The sequence below is a fragment of the Cydia pomonella genome, chromosome 18 (genome assembly GCF_033807575.1).
Source record: "Cydia pomonella isolate Wapato2018A chromosome 18, ilCydPomo1, whole genome shotgun sequence".
NCBI lineage: Eukaryota > Metazoa > Arthropoda > Insecta > Lepidoptera > Tortricidae > Cydia > Cydia pomonella.
Window position 1 is genome coordinate 18,281,826 of NC_084720.1, and position 23,209 is coordinate 18,305,034.

General features: G+C 37.8%; 1 non-coding gene across 1 annotated transcript; it reads left to right on the top strand.

Annotated features, from left to right (window-relative positions):
• The first annotated feature begins 1,105 nt into the window (after positions 1 to 1,105).
• On the top strand, positions 1,106 to 1,178 carry Trnaa-ugc (transfer RNA alanine (anticodon UGC)). The gene has a single exon. It is a non-coding gene; the product is annotated as a tRNA-Ala (tRNA).
• The last annotated feature ends 22,031 nt before the right edge of the window (positions 1,179 to 23,209 follow it).

The window sequence follows — 23,209 nt, forward strand, 5'->3', positions numbered from 1 at the left end:
GAACGGCAGTGTTTTGCATACATAGACATTACTTGTGACAGATGAGACGTCGCGTACCTAAAAACTTTTTTTTTTATACTACGTCGGTGGCAAACAAGCGCAGCCCAATACATACAAAGAGCGTACTCCCATCTTAAAGGCCGGCAACGCACTTACAACCCCTCTGGTGTTGCAGGTGTCCATGGGCAACGGTAATCGCTTACCATCAGGTGATCCGTCTGCTCGTTTGCCTCCTCTACCATAAAAAAAAAAACATTTTTGCTGTGCATTATTAGCTTTACTAGTTCATTCATATTTTATTTACAATAACAGTATACATATTGGATGTATACACTGGTGTTATGATAACTAGTTGACTGTAACTAGTATTTATTTTTATTTTTTATTTTATTGGTATTCAGTAATCTGAAATAGGCCCTTTTCGCAATGTACCAAGGATGCTGGCGGCATTTCCTCGTTGTATCGCAATGGTGATACGTTGTGCGAGGAAGCCACAAGCTCTTCGGTCACCAGTTACGTCAACCAGACGCTTCCTGATTTCTGCAAAAATACTATCCTCATAATATGTGCCCGCATCAAAAATATACGCTTTAGTTAAGATAGTATTTATTTATCTATTTAGGTTTATGAATACCTGAAATCGTACGGAATACTAATAACTGTCCGTTCGTTACTTTGCACTGTCATAAAATGTACAATTTAATACACTTTTTATGCACTTGGCGTAACTCGCAGCTGTTTTGATGCCGATGCCTCGTAAACGTCCATAGGCTTGTTTACAAGCTGCAGAAAAACAACGGATTAACATACATTTGTTCAATAAAAGCTGAACATATATAAAGGATTTATGTGGGAAAAGTACAGCCGTGGAAAATAAGAAAACAGTCACAGTTGAGTGCACAGCTGAATTTATAAATATAAATACAACTTTAGAGGACAGCGATGGAATATATATATAGACGAAGCTCTTAGGACATTTGCGACTTCAGAGAACGGTCCACATGGCAAGCAGTCATCTGACAAGTTACTGACACCATTCCCACTTGAACCCCGACCACTCCGGAACCCTTCATATATAGTGGTAATATTCGCTGTATTGGGTAAGGTCTTGGTAGCTCACATGGCAGAGCACTGGTCTTGCGACCCAGTGGTCGTGGGTTCAAGTCCCACCCAAAACAGTGATTTATTCCACTTTTAATTTGTTTCTAAGCTTCATATATAATACCTACTGTAAGCCTAATATTTTGTTCATTAATGAACAAAATTGGCAAAATACCTGATTTTAGTTATATGTAATCCGCAGTTAACAGGCTTTCATCATTTATATAATCGTCAAAGCATTTCATTTAGCAAAACTGATTTCTGACCAAATATTGACCACATTCGACTTTCGCCGGGGTCACCAATGTAGAAAAGTATAGAGAGGCCAATAGATGGATGGATGGATGGATGGATACTCTCTCTAGGCGGGTGTTATGTCTAGGGACCGAAATCCACTGAGAGTTGGTCAGAAGTTTTACTTATAGTAACTGACATTTGAAATAATGACAAAAGAACAACCGATAAATAATGTCAAAAGAAAAAAAAATACTGACGACATGTACCTATAGTTCGTGTCATTCACGATGACGCGTAGATTTGTCAAATCTAACCTTCAAAAATATGACGATACAAGTCAAGGCACGCGTCGTCGTGAATGACGCGATCTATAATATGTAAAGTTGGTAAGCATATTTTGACCATTTTAACTATAAAACTCTAGTGTCTTTTTTTTTCAATTAAATAGGTATACTGATAAAAAAAAATACTGGTCACTCACACCCAAACTGGTCTTCTTAAATTACGTGAGTGACCCATTTTAAATATTGTTATAGCCACTTGTATGGATAATAAATAATATCCGGGTTCATAAAATATATGTTATATGCTACTTAACATAACCTGTTATCAAATACATAAAACCGCCAACATAGTATAAAAAATAAATCGCCAAAAAATCCAATACTCACAAAAAGTATGTAGGTATTTGTGGCTCGTGATACTTCTCATGTCACGACTAGCCAAAAAGCAATGTCCAATAGCGTCCTCGGGTGTAATAATATACCTACCTCACATTAAATGTGTGCAAATGGCTCACATCGAAACTGCAGCTGCATTAGTCGGTCACTGACCTCTAGGATCCGATTTGTACACAGACATATATTATTTCTAGACTACATTATCGGACAGATTTTTTTCTGCAAAGGCTTGTAAGTGCAAAACTTTTCTCTTTGGACCATTTGCACGTGTCTCTGTTTGACCCTGGTTAGCTAAAACTATTATGACTTTGGGTAAACTCAACGTAGTACCTATGTATATATTTTCTATAAAAAAATAGTTCTGAAAAAACGCCTCTAGGTAAGATTTTTTCAATGGTCGAATACATTTCATACATTTTAGTATGGCAGAATTGCTCCATTTGAGCGATCTCTAAATAATTTTTGATTGTTCTCAAAATGGGTTTAAGTATATAATTTTTATACGTTTTTGACTAAAAATAACCTTTTTTATACTACGTCGGTGGCAAACATTTTAAGCAGTCTCCATAGCCTATGGTGCCTGCAACTCCAGAGGAGTTACATGCGCGTTGCCGACCCTAACACCTATGAGTAGGGTCTAGTGTTATTTGGCTGCTGTTTTCTGTAAAGTGCAAGTACTTCCCCAGTTGGGCTCTGCTCTAAATCTGGAAGAACATCCGCTGTGCTGTGCCCTACTATACGCCTTACCTCCTTACAACACCTCACCTTGTAACACATTTTCATATTTATTCAAAATAAAATATAAAAAAATTTGACTACCCTAATGGACAGTCTATGTACATGTATATGTCTGCGGATTCACACTAAAATTAGTTGTAATATTCAGTAGGTACCGTTGGAAAACTGAGCTTGATGGATGACGGTTGCATTTTGAATAGCTTTGTATTTGAAACCATGTAAAGTAACAGGATTTTTGTGAAAATTGACGTTTTAACAGTAAATGATTGATTGTTCGCGATAGTTACGCTGACTTGGCTTTTTAGGTTTGAATAATTTGATAATTATGATACAAACGTGGTCCCCATTTTCCTCTCTGGATTTTGACATTATGAAAAATATTTTTATATAATTCGTATTAACCTTAACTATGCCCTACGTTTGACATTTTTCGATTTTTTGATCGTTGCAAAAATTAAGAGCGGAAAACAGATTTCATAAAAAATTTAAATGCTTCTAACTTTTATAATAATTAATAATTTGATAAAATTCAAACGTAGGGGCATAGCTATGGTTGATATGCAATAAATTGTGTTATTGAGTTGTTGATTGATTACTTAGTTTCAGAAAAATGATCGACATTTTACCTACTCTTCGGTATTTTGGTGAATTCTGAGCTCAGTTGCTGCCTACGGAAATGCTGGTTCTGGATTCGGATCTCAGTATTGACGTCTATGTATTTGTGTATATATAAGTCTATGTATTTGTGTATTTAAAGTTTGAAAAAAATATATATAGTATATCTAGGGCTCGGAGGTCAAACCCGATTCATATTTTTTTTTCATTGAAATTAGAACTCCACGTGTGTCACATATAGTCCAATTTCAAAAACCCTTTTGCTCGAGTTATCAGCTTTAACCACGCACCTCTCGAATTATCATCGTCTGAGTATTTGTTACCGCGGCCGGCAATACGTCCCACTTTGTCGCTTGCCATAAGGACGAGATCTGTTTGTATCTTTATACGAATAACCTGAAAAAGCATCCTTATGGCAAGCGACAAAGTGGGAAGTTTTGCCGGCCGCAGTCACATTTACTCGTAAAACAAACGACGGTATCATGGTCATATTTTTATCACTTGACATGTCATGCGTCACTTTCGCACTTACACACTTGTTAGAACGTGACAGGCGTGATGACAGATGACAAAACACCGACCATCTTAGTCTACAGAACTTACTGTGGAACTCAGTATTGTATTGTATTGTATTGTAGTTCGGGCGATTTTCCGCAACTCGACGACTGGCGCCTATTTTGCGTGACAAGGGGGGGTGGAGGGTTGGCTACTCTTGCCAGCCCAACTCCTCGAGGAATCCTATCAAACCTTTGATGTTGAGTAGGACCTCAGGGAGGTCTCTCGGGGATCCGAGATGTTTTGCCCTGTATGGGGCCACTCCGCTGCATTCCAGCACCACGTGAGAGGCTGTTTCTTCTGTCTCCATGCATCCTCGGCATAAGGGACTGTCTGTGACACCTGTTATGAAAAGATGTTTGTTAAATAGTCCATGACCTGTTATGACACTGGTTACCATACTCAGTCGGACCTTCCCTAGTTGAAGGAGCGCCCTTGTGAGCTTTCCGTTGATGCCAGGCATGGCTTCTTTTGCCTGTCTGCATCCAGTCTGATTCAGCCAGTGTTCTGTGTGTAGTTTCCCTGTACGTGCCAGCAGCATTGAGCGTACCTTGCTAAACGGTATCGGAAGAATCGGTTCCGGACCAATCGCCCCCGCACCCGATCCTTGCCTGGCAAGCTCGTCCGCAGCATCGTTACCCCGGGATCCACTGGAACTGGAACTCAGTATATTTGTGTAAGTCGATAATAAATACTGGCCGAATTCTAATATTTGGCCCCATCCCTTGGGTAGAAAGGTCTAATATGGCGAATTCTTAAAAAGTAGTCTACGATTCATGTGATTAAAAACTTCAACGAAAGATAGACGACGAAACGAGAACGAAAGACAACGAAAGATATAGGAGGAAAATATCTATTAGTGAAGGCAATGAAAATCCTATTGCCGCTAGCGCGATCTAGAAGTCTCACCAACAGCGCCATCTATTTTTCGTCACCTCACCTTTTGACGTAACACTAAAAACTCTCACCGCGACCTGTACCCCTAGTGTAAATTTAGTCGATAGCGAAACGTGACGTACGCGTTTGCGTTAAGTCTCATTTTGTATGGGTTTTTGAACAGCGCGCCAAGCGGGACGTTTTGGAAAGTCAAAAATCTCATACAAAATGACACTTAACGCAAACGCGTACGTCACGTTTCGCTGTCGAAAATATTTACACTAGGGGTACTGGACAAGTGTCTTGAGGCCGAATCACGTAAACCGTTTTTACCTTGCAAACGTTAATAAGTAAAACATCCACTAATAACAATCCGATTTCCACTAACGCGATATAAAACCGCTCGTGCAATATTTTATGTAGGTATTTCATAGCAATCAGTCAGATTTATATAATGTATATTCTTATTTCTTTATTAATTTTATTTTCTTTTCCTTTTTTATAAATTCGATATGTTTTCTGAAAGAGCTAAGTATTTGTATGATTTGATGTACATATATATTTTTTAATCAAATTTCTATAAAGTAAAGTATGTCTCTGTCTGTGTTTGTTCTTATTTAATGCATGTTAATTATAAGATGTAATGTTTTGAAAAGATGTGTCCTACCGAATTCCTTGCTGGTCCATATTGGGATACCCTCCGCCAATTGAGGGGGGATTTAAATCTTCTCGGGTCAGAGGTGTAGGGTTAGATCCGGTGTAGCTTTATTTGGCGTTCATAAGCGCATTGTAATATGCCGACTTGAATAATAAACTATCTTTATCTAACTCTCGACAGCGCCATCTGTATTTTTCACCTTTAGACGTCATTAAAAACTCTCACCCCGACCCGGTCAAGTGTCTCGAGGCCGTTTCACTTAAACCGTTTACCTCGCAAACGTTAATAAGTGCTTTTTTTGTTGCGTCTGCGCCATTTCCTGCGTGAGCTATCGATCAATTTACGCGTCTGCCTGAATAATGACAGTTGTTTTCACAGGCTTTTAGAGTCACAAGCCATAGAGTCAAACCAAGATAAGTTCGCAGCGATTTTGATAGCCCAGACGGCACGTGTATTTTAAACGTCAAACTTATATGAAATTATAACTTTTACTAGACACTGGCACCGTCTGGGCTTTCAAAATCATTGCCAACTTATCTTGGTCTGACTTTAAGGTACTTTGACGTCTTTTTATTGAAAAACACCAAAAAATAAGTCACCGCAGATATGTACAAATTATAAATCATATACGATCATTTACATTTTTTAGCTTTCATAAATTAATAGTTACTGATTTCTAAAAAGCGTTTGTCAATAAAAAAGACATGTCAATATTGTTTACTTTTTTTTTCAATGCTAGAAAAACGAACTATATAACTCTGCACAAATTTTTACAGTGACGAAGTGTGAAGGTGTCACATAATTTTATAGAAATTCGCGTTTATATATTTGTTTTGTCAAATACGGTGCAGAGGTAAAGCGGACTCTCAGGCGTATTCTGTAAATTAGATCCGGATTCGTTTTGGATTAGATCTAATTGATAACTTGTTATTAAAATCAGAATATGCCTGTTAATCCTTGCGGTTCAAATCTTAGATCTATTTCACGATGTGAATACAGAATGCGAACATGACGTTTCGATCTGTTACGTCGATAGTCGACTGAACCTAATACTTTCAATTAAATATTTAAATATAGTTTCTAAGTTTCACGGGTGTTTTAGGCTTTTTATCAGTTTTTTTTGTGTGTATGTACAGTCACGAACTTATATTGATGAACCATTTAGAATAGAATAAAATGGAATTATTCTAGTCGTAAACATAAACAAGACAAATTACATAATATGTATAACAAAAACATAGAAAGTATTAAGTGCCACTTAATGGCCTGATCTCAGCATGCTTCCAGCGCTGATCTTCCGATGAGACCAATTTTTGGTTTTACTTTACATTAGACATTTCATACCGTTAGTATTGAGAACCAAATTAGTTTGAACCCTAATTAAAGTCTGATGATGGTACCCTTTTTTTTTTTTTTTTTTTTATTATTCAAATTAGTTACACAGCATTACAGTATTACTACTAAGGCACTGCGAACTACAAAACATGTAAAAAAAAATACAAAGATACGAGATAAAACAAATAATAACAAAATACAATTTAAACATTGGATTTGGGCGACGACGTAACAGCGTGGCTCCGTAGCGTCGTCTGACTCGGCGCAGGATTCGGCAGGTTGCCCCGGAACCGCCGAAACACCACAGTTATTTTTTAGTTTATTATATAGTCCTCCACATCGATTTCGATGACGGCGACCTCAGCAATCAAGGGTTTTCCTCTTATGAGCTCTTATGTGGCTGGCCAGGCCAAATTTGCTCTTAAACACCCTTTCACATTCATAACAGTATAGATGACCGGCCGCGTTGTATGTATACACGTAGGAAGGCTTAGGTATATCCTTGCGTAGTTGGCATTTTACGTCTAATGTCGCGAGGCGGTTTTCCTCAAACGACTTGGTAGATTCGAAGATGGTAGATCGCCAAGATGACCGTTTCGCAGCGAGCTCCTCCCAACGTGCATTATCGATCGCACACGCGTTTGGGTGGCGCTTTAGCACGTCCTTATATCGAAGGTGTTGACAGCCGTGCTTCCGCTTTCCCTCTGCTAATTCTTAGTAGAATACAGCTCTAGGCAAGCGGCGATCGTCCATTCGGAGAGCATTCCCACACCACCTGAGCTGACGCTGCATCAATAGCGATGGAGGCGCTATTGTGCCGTACATTTTTATTAGATAACAAACGAACATAGCGAGTTCATAGATATGTTTATTTCTTTGGCAAGTCCCGGAGCGCAATCAGCGAGTCATGAGTTGAATTTTCCCTACGGCATTGTCAACAGGAAAATATACCCACTATCCTAATCTTGGTTTTCACCGTTATAAAAATAATGGTATCATTAAACTATTTTCCAACGACTTTTAGTAAGAAGAAGCTTGGAAGTAGTTAAATCTTGACAATATAATTCCCATTTTTAAAACATATTAAAAACGCGACTTTATTTTGCTACTTTTATTTCCGACGTTTCTACTTTCGACGCAGGTTTCACTGGTCGCAATCGCGGATAAGGGCTGACTTAGACGGCATACGAACACGTATGCGATTTTAGTTACATTGCCGACTATTAAGGTCCATTTCGGCCGACCGATCATACGAATACCGCAATGTATTGGTAATGAAACTCGCAGGCGAGTTCTCGCACCGTGCAAATAACCCGAGCCCTAACTGATGTCCAGACATAGAAGTTATTGTGGCAAAAACGAGTGCTTGAAAAAATGAAACATCGACAAATAATAACGTCAGTCATGGATTAATGATAAAAAGATGTAAATTTTACTTGCTGTATTTACCGGGAGAATGAAAGTTAGAAGTTTAGAATTCCAACCATAATTTCTTTATTACATATATTAAGTATTTAAAAATAAAAACGTAAACTGTAGTTATACAATGTTAAAAATATCAATAACGCTCTATACAATAGACATGTCGATATTTGATTTTGTCAATCACTTTATTTGCCACAAAAACTTCTATGTCTGCTGATGTCCCAGAGGATGTGTTATCTGCGACCACGACCATAGAAACCTGCGTCAAAACGTCGGAAATAAAGGTATAAGTAAAAAACTTAAGTAAGTCACCTGTTGTATGTAGTTGTAACGTGTTCGAATAGACAATACATGTTTAAAAGGCACACACAAACAAAACAAATGTCTATTCGATTCGAACACGTCACAACTACATATACAACAGGTGACTTACTTAAGTTTATTACTTATAACAATATAAATTTGCGATAGACCCGGACCCGAATTTAAAAACGCTAAAGTTTTACTAATTTCCAATTTTAACCAACAGTTTACTTCAAAATTCCGATCGCCCCCGAAAATTTACGACTAAGGCCGAGTCTAAATAAATCCTTTCGAAAACGAAATTTGGCTCAAGCGCATCTTTTTGTCACATTAATACTTTTGGCAGTTAAATGCATTATATTTAAACATTCTCATTGGAAAATTAACTTTAACTTAAAGCTATAAGGTTCAGATTTGAAAGAGAAAAACATGGAGGTTAGGTTTTATAGGTTAGGATATTCGGTTTCGGAGAAAATGCTTTGATGAAAGGGAGACAGATATTATGTGTTCGAGTCAAATTTTACATTGTACGAATATACTGTTAAATTTAAAAGAAAAAGGGCTTAATAGCTGTGATTTTCTTTACATTTTAAGTCTTTTTTTGGTTTCGTTGTCAAAGATTTTCGTTTTCGATTGTTATTTGAAGTGCATAAGAGTTTGTGTGACATTTTACGCGTTTTGTAAATATTTTAAGGAGCGTTGGAATTTATTTAGGTTTGTGAGGAAATAATTTATGCAACTTAGTTCAGAGTGTAAATTAAAAGGCACTGACAGAATTCTGTCCCAAGTATTTTTCATGTAACTCCAGTATTTTGATGTTTAGTGTTTATTACACCCATTTGGTAGAAATTAATTTAAATTCGGCGGTTTCATTAAATACTTATTTATTAATATTATAGGGACATTACACAAATTGACTGACGGCCCAATTCTACTTGAGATACGATAACGATAAGTTCTGGTTTTGATAAGTTCTCATTTAGATATCGTTTGTATGTCGCATAATTGCCAGAAGCAGCTCGATTCGGGCAACCAATGTCATTTCGACGTTAGAAATATCGTAGATAGATCTTATTGGGATCACAGCGGAATCGAAATAAAAGTCAATTTTGACATGTCGTTTAGTTATCGATCCGTCCAAGATCTTAAATGTGTCTTAAGAACGGCCCGATTCGTAAAACGATTACGTGAATTCGACGACCGGTCTGGCCTAGTGGGTACACTGACTCTGTCTATGAAGCCGACGGTCCTGGGTTCGAATCCTGGTAAGGGTATATTGTTGTCTGTTCTAATAAGTATTTTTTTAAGTAATTACATATGTGACGTCCCACGGAAAAAGGTACTTTATGGCGGTCGGCGCTGTTATTAGCTTCGCTCCAATACTAATGCGGTGCTACGCGACGTAAGCGCCAACCACCATAAGGTACCTTTTCCGTGGACGTCACATGCAACTTTATTTATATTTATTTATTTATACAAGGAATTCCAACAGCTATAAAAAATACATTAAACTTTTTAGATAGTAGTACAGAGCCAATTACAGGAACTCGCAAATAGAAACTGTATATATAATTACAAAATACGCACTAGATACAAAAGCACATGTGACACAAGATATTACAATATGAAATATATATATATTTATTTACTCAGAATATAGGTATTTTCACAGCAACGTAAGTGTTTATTTATATGTCAATCTTTCATTGAACTTCATTATTTACACAGCTCACACAATCCAGCACGCTCACTCAAACAAATAAAATAACGAAAAGCCATAAAACATCTCGGTTTTAGCGCAGGAGCCACGTGTGAACGATCGTAAATATCAACTGTCTGTGCTGTTGTTTTGTGCAGTTTGACTGGGAAGGTAAAACGGGAAAACCGCAATGTTGCTGTGAATGCTTTTTATAGTTATAGTGCTATAATACGGGGCATTTGAAAAACATAAAAATATACCTAAACAGAATATTTATTTGTGGCATTTATCTATGAAAAGGGACCTTATTGTCGATGGCGCTTACGCGCACTGCGTTGTATTTGTAATATTTGTATCGGAGCATCGTTTATGACGGCGGCGGAAGCGCCATCGACAATAAGGTCCCTTTTCATAGATAACGTTAGATTTTGTCACCTGCAATAATTTACGGGATGAATATATAGGTCATACTAACTATTTTTATATTTATTTATATTTTATACTGAGCAACTTTTACTGTGGGACCAACCACGAAATCACAAAATAAATGAAATGAAATGAAATTTTCTATGAGAGGCTAAATTTTTATTTCGCGATTTCGGGATTAGTCCTATAGTAAAAGTTTCTCAGTATGACCTATATATTCAGCCCGTAAATTATTGCGAGTGACTAAATAAACGCCCTGCATTATACCGGGTGTTGCCTCTAACACGAGCAAATAAATTTAAACATAGATTATACTCCTCAAACGATGAAATTTTTTTTCAATAACTTTCAAAATTTAATCACACCGTAGTTAAGACGAAAGTGGAGGACACACGTGAAATCACTTTTTCATACAAACGTAGTCCTCATTTTGTTCTCTGGATATTAATATTATTGAAAATAAGTGACAGTCCATATCAAAAGGGACCTTATGGCGGTCGGCACTTACGTTGCGTAGTGCATTAGTATTGGTGCGCCGCTAATAACGGCGTAAGCGCCGACCGCCATAAGGTCCCTTTCAATGTGGACTGTCACATATTTTAACACAATTTTTGTATATCAACCACAGCTATGCCCCTAAGTTAGATTTTTTCCGAACTCATTCCTCCGTAAAACAATGCGGTAAAAATTGAGTAGAATTTTCACTCCTGGCCGCGAGCGATAATAAAGAAGGAACAAAATGTGTTATTTCCATCAAGCTGACGGGTTGGTGGTCACAAATTATGCTTTTCAATAGAAATCGGAAATAAAATGCCGTGCGAGGTACAGTCCTTGTGCCACGGGGTAGAGAAAACATGGAAAATGTTCGAATACTCATATTACTTGTACATTTAAACGTATATCTCGTCGAACATACTTGCAACCCCTCTGGTGTTGCCAATTTCTTACCATCGGGCGATTCGTTTGCGGGATAGCCTCTTATACCACAAATAAAGCATTAAACACACTTGTATTGTTACTACATTTTATAGTATAATTTTACATTTGATACATGAGCTTTGGATTAAAAAAAACGTTTTTTCGCAAGTTTTAAGGAAAATAAAGGAACGACATCCTGTAATAATTAAATTGAAAACTATGATCGTAAATCGATAAAAACCCTCCTGTTGGTGTCAAAGAAAGATTCTTCAGTGTGTAATAACTATCAAGAGTTAAGGTACCGTTCGGATTCGAATTACACCAGTAATACCGCTGCAGTAATGCATTGCTGCTAACTGCATTGCTGCCACAAATGTCAAAATTACGGCCACCAACATCAATATACCCACCATCTTCGTATCGACGGCACTGCTTTAGAAAACTTCAAAAGGTAATTTTATCGAGACATTGATATTAAATTTGTCGCATCCTGCAGTAATGCAGTCGGCGGCATAACTGTAGCAGTATTGTAGCGCGATATTAGTCTATTACTACTGCAGGGCTACTAGTGTACTCTTTATTCAAACGGTACCTTTATTAGGACCTAGAAGTCCTAGAATGACAGAACATACAATATTAATATCGCAATCATATCCGTTATTGTCTATAGTCTGTCCCAGAACTAAGCACGCTACCACACTTGTGTCAGTCCGCCTGCGTTGCCGTCCAAGGTTCGAATTTGCATGTTGCGCTTAGATATTGGAATTTATTAAAATATGTAACTTAAAATCATCTCCGCTATTCTCCATACTCTGTCCCGGAACTAAGCACGCTAGTGTCAGTCTGCCTGCGTTCCGCGTCGTCCAAGGTTTGAGTTTGCATGTTGCGGTTCTGATATTGGAATGTGGTTACACGAACGGGGGAAAATTGGGGAAGAACTGATATTTTGGTGGTGTTTCGTTCCCCGTTACTGTATCTAAATGGTTTGATTTTTTCAGTTTCAACTTCATGTTTAGTAAAGAATACAATTTTTATTTCAAATACAAGTTTCTACCCTGGTAAAAGACCTATTTTGCTTCAGGTATGTAACTACTTAAATAAATTAATACCTGGGAACAAATTACACATATCAACCTAGCCCCTAAGTAAGCAAGGCGTATACTACATATTTATATAGATAAATACATACATCTAAAACTACGAATGACTCAGAAACAAAATATCTGTATTTATCACACAAATAAATGCCCTTACCGGGATTCGCACCCAGGACCATCGGCATCATAGGCAGGTTTACCCACTAGGCCAGACTGGTCGTCTTGTATTTGATTATTTGTGACAGTCCACATCAAAAGGGACCTTATGACGGTCGGCGCTTACACCGTTATTAGCGGCGCGCCAATACTAATGTACTACGCGACATAAGCGCCAACCGCCATAAGGTCCCTTTTGATATGGACTGTCACATTTTTGCTATATTTTCTATTATCTTAGATATTATATTATTATCACCCCTGTTTATTGCCGATCGCGTGACATGTTTCTGAGATACTGTCTTAACTTTATTTCCAAAATTTCTGGAAATTTTCATGAGAATATTCTAGTGCAAGTTTCCACTTAGAAAGTTCCCGTTCAGATCAAGGATTACTACTCAATGTTCCAAGGTGTTGTCTTCCTGTCACACTTACGTACGAATTTACAAGTGCGACAGAGAGGCAACACGTCGAACGTGGTACGCGGTAGGCCCTCTGTTGATGACTGTTTCATTTAACATTTGCTTCATTCATTAGCTTCCACATTTTCAGACCAAGTATTATCAAAATTAAAAATCAATTGTATTGCATTATTAAAAAAATATACGAATTGTATTTAATATTTAATGATTATAAATCAATATAAATGAAGATTAATGTTTAAAATATTATCATTACATTACATTCATTCATTCAGTTTCACTTTTTATAAGGCGCGTATACATTAAGGCCGTTTCAGACACATTCCAATTTAAGATCGGCTTGTCTATGGTTTTAGATTTTTATCCGATCAAAATGTAAATGGCGCCAATTCCAGTCATAACCTACATTTCTTGTGTTTTACTTTCCTCATAGTCGAAATTAAAAGTAGAGTGTTTAACTCGGGTAAAAGTAACAATCTCACCCTCGAACTATACTAAAATATCTCGGGTGATATGGTTCAGTTTCCACCCTTGGTTAACAATCTACTATTTTTCCTACGCAGGTAGCCTACCATACTAACATCCATCCCAGGCTTCAAGGAACCAAGGACACTCCATCAGGCCTCTTGCCACCATCCCAGCCTTTCAATTTAAATTCATTAAATATCCATGCTTGAATAATTTTAGCTTCACATTTTTTTACGCGTGTTAAAATCAAGTCCCAGGTTAACCCCATTCGATTCATGCATAAAATACAACAATCGATGTCATACCATTTAAATGTCGAACTGCCGTAAACAATAACATCACAAAACGAGCAATGCCGTTATACGAAAATATGTAATTATTCAGCATCCTGCATTATGACCGTAACGGAACCCATTGTGCTTGATGGACAAATGATTGCGAATTTTTTGCGCACAAAAGAGGGACGGACCACTGTGCGGTGTAAATATAGGTGTAGTGATGTTCGCGGAAATGTAAATATTGTCAATGGTACAATAAGGGACTTTTTTTCCTGTTTAATTTTTTTGACGAGTGACCCTGCGTAGGAAGCCGGTGGTCCCGAAACTTGGTAAGGGCATTTATTTATGTAATGAGGACGTACAATTTGTCCTTGAGTCATGGGTGCTTTCTATACATTCAAGTATTTAATATCGTATCGTATAATATATATATCGTTGCTTGCCTAAGTACCCACAATACAAGCCTCCTTGAGCTTATTGTGGAATTTAGTCAATCTATGTAAAAACGTCCTACAATATTTATTTATTTATATTATAACAATGCCATCACGACAAGTTCCTGAAATAGTCATTATAATTACTTTTCAATATATAATTATAATGGAAGTACCTATGTAACTAATTCACCTATTTCATATGTCATAATTGTAAGGAACCTTACCTAGGTTTGCGTTTCTAATTTTTATTCCATTTAGTTCAATGAAAAAGAATAAAGATTCAAATTTGGCTGTTCTTATTGTTATTAGTAAAAATTTTGGGACCATTTTTAATTACATTCCCATAAATTGGGATATTTTCTTGGTACATCACTAGTCACTACACAGGTCGCTATACCGAGAAACTGAGTTTACGTAGTGGACAAAATTGGTTGGGTTTGAGATCAGGATATCGATTAGCGAAAGGTATGGGGTCGATCGAGATGACTGTACTTATTTATTTTATTGTATATTCAGCTTCAAAAAGTAACGTATCACTACTCGTCAAAATTATTTTATTTTCTCTAATAACTTAATAAAAATAAATAATATGTCTATACGAGGGTTGCTACGAAAGTATTTAGCAGCTCCAGCTCTATTCACACGATTGTAATATGATTTATACCATTGTGAGGGATATTTCAATACTAATTATGGCCATGTTTTTTTAAACTAATGCATATATTTTTATATTACATATTTTTTATTGAAAGCTGTTTTGTATGGAGTTACAAATCACTAAAAAAAACGCCAAGATTGTCACAATCATATAAATAAAAAATAAAAAAAAATCTTATACTAATTCTTATTCATATGTTGTATTGAATCTTTGAAAATCGAACTTAAATTTAACCGGGAATAATTAATAACGTCCTTCTGCTATTTCCAATGTATAAATAAATAATCTTGACGACCGGTTTTGCCTAGTGGCACCCTGCCTACGAAGCTGATGGTCCCGGGTTCAAATCCTGGTAAGGGCATTTATTCGTGTGATGAGCATGGATATTTGTTCCTGAGTCATGGGTGTTTTCTATGTATTTAAGTATTTATAAATATTTATTTATAATCGTATATATCGTTGTCTAAGTACCCTCAACACAAGCATTTTCCTTCCTTCCTGGGAAAAATAAAAGTCATCCATTTTTCACAAAACCTATGAAAAAGTGTTCATTAAAGCCTTAACTTTTTTTTTATGGTAGAGGTGGCAAACGAGCAGACGGATCACCTGATGGTAAGCGAATACCGCCGCCCATGGACACCTGCAACACCAGAGGGTTTGTAAGTGCGTTGCCGGCCTTTAAGATGGCAGTACGCTCTTTTCTTGAAGGTTTGAAGGTCGTATCGGTCCGGAAATACCGCAGGCGACAGTTCATTCCACAGTCACCCTTTGCTTATCAAAAATACACACTGTATAATATATCTGGTTTAATTTATTGCCCGTGTTGGATTTACACACTGTATGACTTTTACCAGAGTAAATTATACACTTCTATGAAATTGAACACTTTCATTTCAAAATGGTAAGATTTGCTGAGGGCCTACCGCGAACACCGAAGTTAGTAAATTGCGGGCATCTTTCTCTTTTAGCCTTAATTGGAGTAAAATAGAAAAATGCCCGCAATTTGCGAACTTCGGCGTCCGCGGTAGGCCCTCTGGTTATTTTTAGTCTCTGATACTTGTAACTTTCATAAGTCACTGTAATAGTACATTCCGATACAAGTGCGAAAAATAGGAAATTCGAAACGAGTGGCGATAAATTAAAACACGACCGAAGTGTTTTAAATCGACACGAGTTGCGAATTACCTATTCGCACATGTATCGTACGTTTTACAGTACATATGGCCCTTTAAATGTTCGACACAGTAACGTAATATGATTATTTTCGCACTAGTGCGGTAAAGTAGCACCATATGTACTGTAATAGTACATTACGATACAAGTGCGAAAAATAGGAAATTAGAAACGAGTGGCGATAAATTAAAACACGACCGAAGTGTTTTAAATCGACACGAGTTGCGAATTACCTATTCGCACATGTATCGTACAACGTTTTACAGTACATATGGCCCTTTAAATGTTCGACACAGTAACGTAATATGCTTATTTTCGCACTAGTGCGGTAAAGTAGCACCATATGTACTGCAATAGTACATTATGATACAAGTGTGCTAAGTTGGTCATTACACACGAGGCGATATTGTGCGCGCGAGCTGTAAGCGAGCGCGCAATAAGAAAGCCGATGTGTGTAATGACCAATGCACACGCGTTTCATACGACGTTTTTCAACACACTTGCGAGGAAAAAACAAAACTTATAAATCAGATTTTTTTGTCAAAACAGTAAAGGTACCTACAATTTTCAAAATGTAAGCCATTACAGTTTTAACATCGAATAATTGCACCAAAGCGTCCTGGGCTTGTAGGCACTTATTCGCCAGTTCATTGGAATAAGCTACCAACACGTTTTCCAAGAAAGACTGGGCGTTTTTGCTGATTTTCCATTGAATGAAAGTTTCATAAGCCGCCAATTATTTTTCACCCAATTTTGATGGAAAAAAGCTATCGTTCTCGGCTCTTGCCTCTATTAGTATTACTGGCAGCGTCAATTTTATGTGTTCTTCATTTTCAATGCTTGAAAATGACATGTTCGTCGATATATAAACTAAAAACATGCAAAACTATTCCAATTTTATGACAAATACGGAAAATGGTTGGCGCGTTAAGTTTTTTTTTACGCACGATTCCAATGCGCGCGCAAGGCAAAGGCGCGAACGAAATCGACAAACGACGACAAATTTAAAAAATGTAAAAAAGCTAATACCTATTTTTGTATTTCTATTCGACGAATGGAGATCAAATCGATAAAATTTTATGTTTATTCATTAATGTAATTTACGAGATAATTTAATCTATAAATTATGTTTGGTGTGATAAAACCTCTTTGAACTAGCATTTGAAAATAAAACCTCATAGTTGGTTTAAAAAAATATATATTACTCGACCAAATTAAGAAGGCTCCGTTTCCATGCATATTATTTGCAATCAGTTACATTCTTAACTCAGTCGGATAATATAATGAAAAAGCCCAAGTGTTATAATATACTGAAAAAGCACGCGTGTTTAATATCTAGGATTATGAGTCAAAAATCGGTGGAATTAAAACGTCGTTTTGAGCAAGTGTGTTGAAAAATATATTATACTCAATACAGTAGGATTTATTTAGCTCATGTTCGCTTACATTCGCAGATTCATTTGACAAGTGTCAAAAACGAGGAGTACGAGGCCTTGGAGAGAGTTTACTTTGCGTTCCAAATTTAAACGGTGCACTTCCTTTTGATGTGCGCGTGCGCTTCGCTAGGGTTGCCACTGCTGCATCCAACAATAATAAATAAATATTATAAGCGGTGGTAGCCGAGTGGATATGACGTCCGACTTTCAATCCGGAGGTCGTGGGTTCAAATCCTGGCTCGTACCAATGAGTTTTTCGGAACTTATGTACGAAATATCATTTGATATTTACCACTAGCTTTTCGGTGAAGGAAAACATCGTGAGGAAACCTGCATACATCTGCGAAGAAATTCAAAGGTGTATGTCAAGTCCCCAATCCGCATTGGGCTAGCGTGGGGACTATAGCCCGAGCCCTCTCGCGCATGAGAGGAGGCCTGTGCCCAGCAGTGGGACGTATATAGGCTGAATTATTATTATTATTATTATTTTTATAGGACATTATTACACAAATTGACTAAGTCCCACAGTAAGCTCAATAAGCTTGTGTAGTAAATAGGTACTTAGACAACGATATATATAATATAAATACTTAAATACATAGAAATGACTGGGGAGCAAATATCCGTGCTCATCACACAAGTAAATGCCCTTACCAGGATTAATAATAATTAATACTTAATAGTAACGACAAATTATAATCATAATTAATAATTTGTCGACATAATGTCTATTTGCAGAAAGCCTACATATTTTTTTATTTTTTTAGACTAATTTTTGTTCGATCATAAATCGAAATCTGTTACCCTTTCGCGGGGCCTATATATGTTAATATTTTAGTACAATAGCTATCACCTTTAATGGGCATAAGTTCATGGTAAAACAAAAGTACATAGTTCTTCACTTCCCAAGTTTAAATACATGACATAATCTTGACTGGTAGAGAATGCCTTAAGGCATTAAGTCCGCCATTTTTACTTATTTTTACTGTACAATAAAGTTTAAATAATAATAATAAATTCTTCATTAGCAGCGCTATTCCACATAAGTTCATTGCATATTCCACATTAAAAATCACATACATCACATCAAATTAAACAAAAAAAACATAATGGAAAAAAATTACATATAATTTATACCTAACGAAAAAACGAATGTTAAAAAATTAAGGTGTGTATTGTGGATACTAGACAGCAATATATACAATCTACAACAAACGTGGGTAAGTTGTAATAATAACATATCCTAAACTGAATTGTTTCTTCAATTATGTTATGAGGTTGATAATAGTCTGCCATTTATCCTTATTTTGAGTGCTATAAAATTTTAAATCAATAATTCAGTAAAATTAATACGCATCATTTCATTGATCAAAAAAATAGCTAATAATAATTTTCCGGTCGCCAACCCTAGCACCGGGAAACGTCGTGTTATGAAAACCTTGGAAACTCGACGTTAAACGGTTTTATTGTGTCGCATATAGCCGGCCTCGGCGAGTTCGCTGCTCCAGCCAGTAACCTCGCAAGGCTTCGGTATTTCAATAAAAGGCTCTAAAGGGGCTCCCTGCAGTTTTCATCGATTTTTGACAAGTTTTGAGCCGTTACTCCTATATTTGCGCTACAGATCGAATTATAAGACAAACGGCTATCGGTTCTTCAATCTCTTGTCTCCATTTTTGTCTGCCGGATTTTGAATGAAATGAAATCTTATTTTTTTATGTTTTTTTTTAAACATTATCTAAAACACACCTTTTTCGTAACTCGATTTCTGTAAAGGATCTTACCTATATCAAATCTACATATTTGGGTTGATCTTTGACGTGTCTAAAACTGGCCAGAGACTTTAATTTTAAACTAATTAACACAAAAGTTTTGGCCAGAAAACCAGTTTTTGGCCTAAAATTGTTCAACTTTGATGGCAAATATCTCTAAGACATTGAACTTTGAAGTAAATATGGCATCCTACATTGCTCACAGCCGTTGCTTTTAATATGACAAACTACAAAAACCATTACAAAACTAAGGGATTCAAATCGAAAGTCATTAGCGTCAGGGAGCCCCTTAAAGCGTCGGCAACGCGCATGTGATGCTGTTCTAGCATATCAGATGATGTTTTCTATTATGTCGCATATAGCCGGCCTCGGCGAGTTTACTGCTCCAGCCAATAACCTCGCAAGGCTTCGGTATTTCGAATACAGTACCCCTCTACGGGGTTATGTATAATCCCTCCCCCCCGAGGGTTGCCCACCTTGTCGTGGTGGAGGGGCTTAGTAGCCGTGGCTTGGTCTCCCACGGTGAAGCGAAGAGGCAACCAGGGCCGGCCTGTTTGAGGTGCTGGCTGGCCCGTGGAGGACGCTCCAAGTGGGCTTGATAAGCCCGCTTGTGACGCGTTGGAGGTGGACCGTCGAGGAAGAGGAGTGTCGGTATTGCGGTGAGCCGTTCTCCCTATCCTCGACGGCCGAGGTGGGATCGCAGGGGAAGAGGCGTGATGGTATCCGTATGGTATCCGCCGGACCGGATTGCAACAACAACAACACACAACAACACAAGGACAAGGTAAATGAATATAAAATCAAATTATAGACTGACAGTAATCACATGGTGTCATTACTGTCACTGCAAAGCGAACGACAAAACGAAGTCGTTTGCTTATACAACTTCACAAAATAGGTTTAGAATCTTTGATTATGTGATCTTCTACCTGGAATAAAGAATAATTTATTGTGCAATAATTCTATAATAGCTTTTTACAGTACATATGGTGCTACTTTACCGCACTAGTGCGAAAATTAGCATATTACGTTACTGTGTCGAATATTTAAAGGGCCATTATGTACTGTAAAACGTTGTACGATACATGTGCGAATCGGTAATTCGCAACTCGTGTCGATTTAAAACACTCCCTTCGGTTGTGTTTTAATATATGGCCACTCGTTTTGAATTTCCTATTTTTCGCACTTATATCGTAATGTACTATTGTGCAACAAGTACATAATAAGGATTCTTAAAATTGAAGGGCCGAAGTAATAAAAAGTTGTTGAGTTTTCTAAAGACAGGCCCGAGTATTTTAAGACCTAATTATTTACTAAGACAGCAGCAAACATCTAAAATTATAAATAAAATCAAAGTAAATATTGGTTTGTAGATCTTTGCCTAAAAGTCAAAATAAAATAAAAAAACTATATGTTGCATAATATTGTATGAAAATTCCTTAGAACACTGCTTTTAGGATCTTTTAAAATAAATAATAATAAAATAATAGTAATAATGTCGTAATAATAACTTGTTAATTAAATTTATTTCTCAAATTGATGAATCTTGTATATTTATCTACCTTTAATTTATATGAGTCATGTAAGCCTGAGCTGTAATTTACGTTATTAAGAAACTACGAGTATGAGTATGAGAGAACCTGAAATCAGTTTCATGAGAAGTGCGACGCGTGCGGCCCCATTGGGACCCAGTGCCAGAGAGTGGCGCGCCCCTGTGGCTCTCTGCCTTTTCGCCGAAAATTGTATTGCCGAATTTCACTTGCCAACCAACGTTTCGCAGAATTTCATTTCCCAACTATACATAATCCAACCTAACCTTTTTTTTTTTTTTTTTTTTTTTTTTTTTTTTTTTTTTTTTTCTAGGGGTGAAAATGCATTCCGCATACCACCCGGGTGCGGGGGGTGACCCGAGTGGTTATGTGGGACTCCCGTCTAGGCTAATGAGGCCGGGCGGTATACCCACTAAAAACCCCCCATATGCCACCTCGCCGCCTTATTGGTGGGGTTACAGGAACGCTTGCGTACTCATCCGCGACCCCACCGGCGGCAGCCGCCCGCGAGCGGCTCCTTCGCGAATGCCCGAAGGCCCTTCACGCCAGGCGCGCCAGATGGTTCGACGCGCCTTCCTCCTCGGCCTCCGTCCTGCAGTGTAGCGGACCCCCCCGAGCCCGCCACAAGGAGGCCACGGGCGCCAGAAAACTCCCCAGCGCCCGGCGGCAGATGAGGTCCATGGTTCTGCCGCAAACCACAACTCGGCTGCAGAGGACAGGGAGAACGGCACACCGTAACACCGACACTCCTCTTCCTCTGCAGCCCCACCAACGCCGCTACAGCGGAACGGCCCCGCCAAGGTCGCAGGGGATAGGGAGAGTGGCGCATCGTGATACCATCACGCCTCTTCCCCTGCGATCCCACCTCGGCCGTCGAGGATAGGGAGAACGGCTCACCGCAATACCGACACTCCTCTTCCTCGACGGTCCACCTCCAACGCGTCACAAGCGGGCTTGTCAAGCCCACTTGGAGCGTCCTCCTCGGGCCAGCCAGCACCTCAAACAGGCCGGCCCTGGTTGCCTCTTCGCTTCACCGTGGGAGACCAAGCCACGGCTACTGAGCCCCTCCACCACGACAAGGTGGGCAACCCTCGGGGGGAATCCAACCTAACCTAACCCAACCTACTCGTAGTACCGTAAAACCACCCAACTATAGTCCAAAGCTCCCAACTATGGTCCACAAATAAACTCAATTTTTTTCGTTCAGGTGTGTATTTTACTATATTTTTGTAGTTCTAAGGCAAAGTATGTTTATAAATGGAAGGTAAAACTAGGAGTAAACCAAATGGAACATTGGTATAGATACTTAATTTCCTTTTAAACTTGTGGACCATAGTTGCAGTATTGGACTATAGTTGGGTGGTTTTACGGTACGCAATTTTCATTTCCCAACTATGGGGTTTCCCAATTATTCGGCCAAATGAAACGTCTGCGAAAAGGTGGTTGGCAAGTGAAATTCGGCAATACGTTTTTCGGCGAAAAGGCCGGATACCTTGATTTCGATCTCACTGGCAGTCATTTAATCGACAAATAAGAGAGCTAGAGTAGAAAAAATTCGAAAAAATATTCGATTCGATTTTAATGGTTGACTTAAGATTTCGTATACCAAACTATAATTGCATAATTTTCATGTATGGGGTCTCAATTCAACTATAATATTCTTTATAGTACATATGGTACTACTTTACCGCACTAGTGCGATAATTAGCACATCACGTAACTACGTCGAAAATTTAAAGGGCCATATGTACTGTAAAACGTTGTACGATACATGTGCGAATAGGTAATTCGCAACTCGTGTCGAATTAAAACACTCCCTTCGGTTGTATATATTTTAATTTATCGCCACTCGTTTCGAATTTCCTATTTTTCGCACTTGTATCGTAATGTACTATTACAATACGCTGTAGTCAACTATAAATAAATTGACCAATCACGTACCGCCACGCTCCCACAGAAAAGACTAAACAGGGGACGGGCGGGCTTCGCGCGTTTATATCTTTTATACTACATTTCTGTCTACTGAGGTACCAATTTTTATTGTTTATTTAGGTTTTATACTAAAAAAAAGTATTATTTTGATGGCTCGTAAGCATTAGTTATATACTCGTATATAGCCGTAGAGCCCATAACTTAGTATTTAATACAATAGTGATATAACCAAGGTTTTCAATCTCGTACCCTACTTAGGCAACTCAG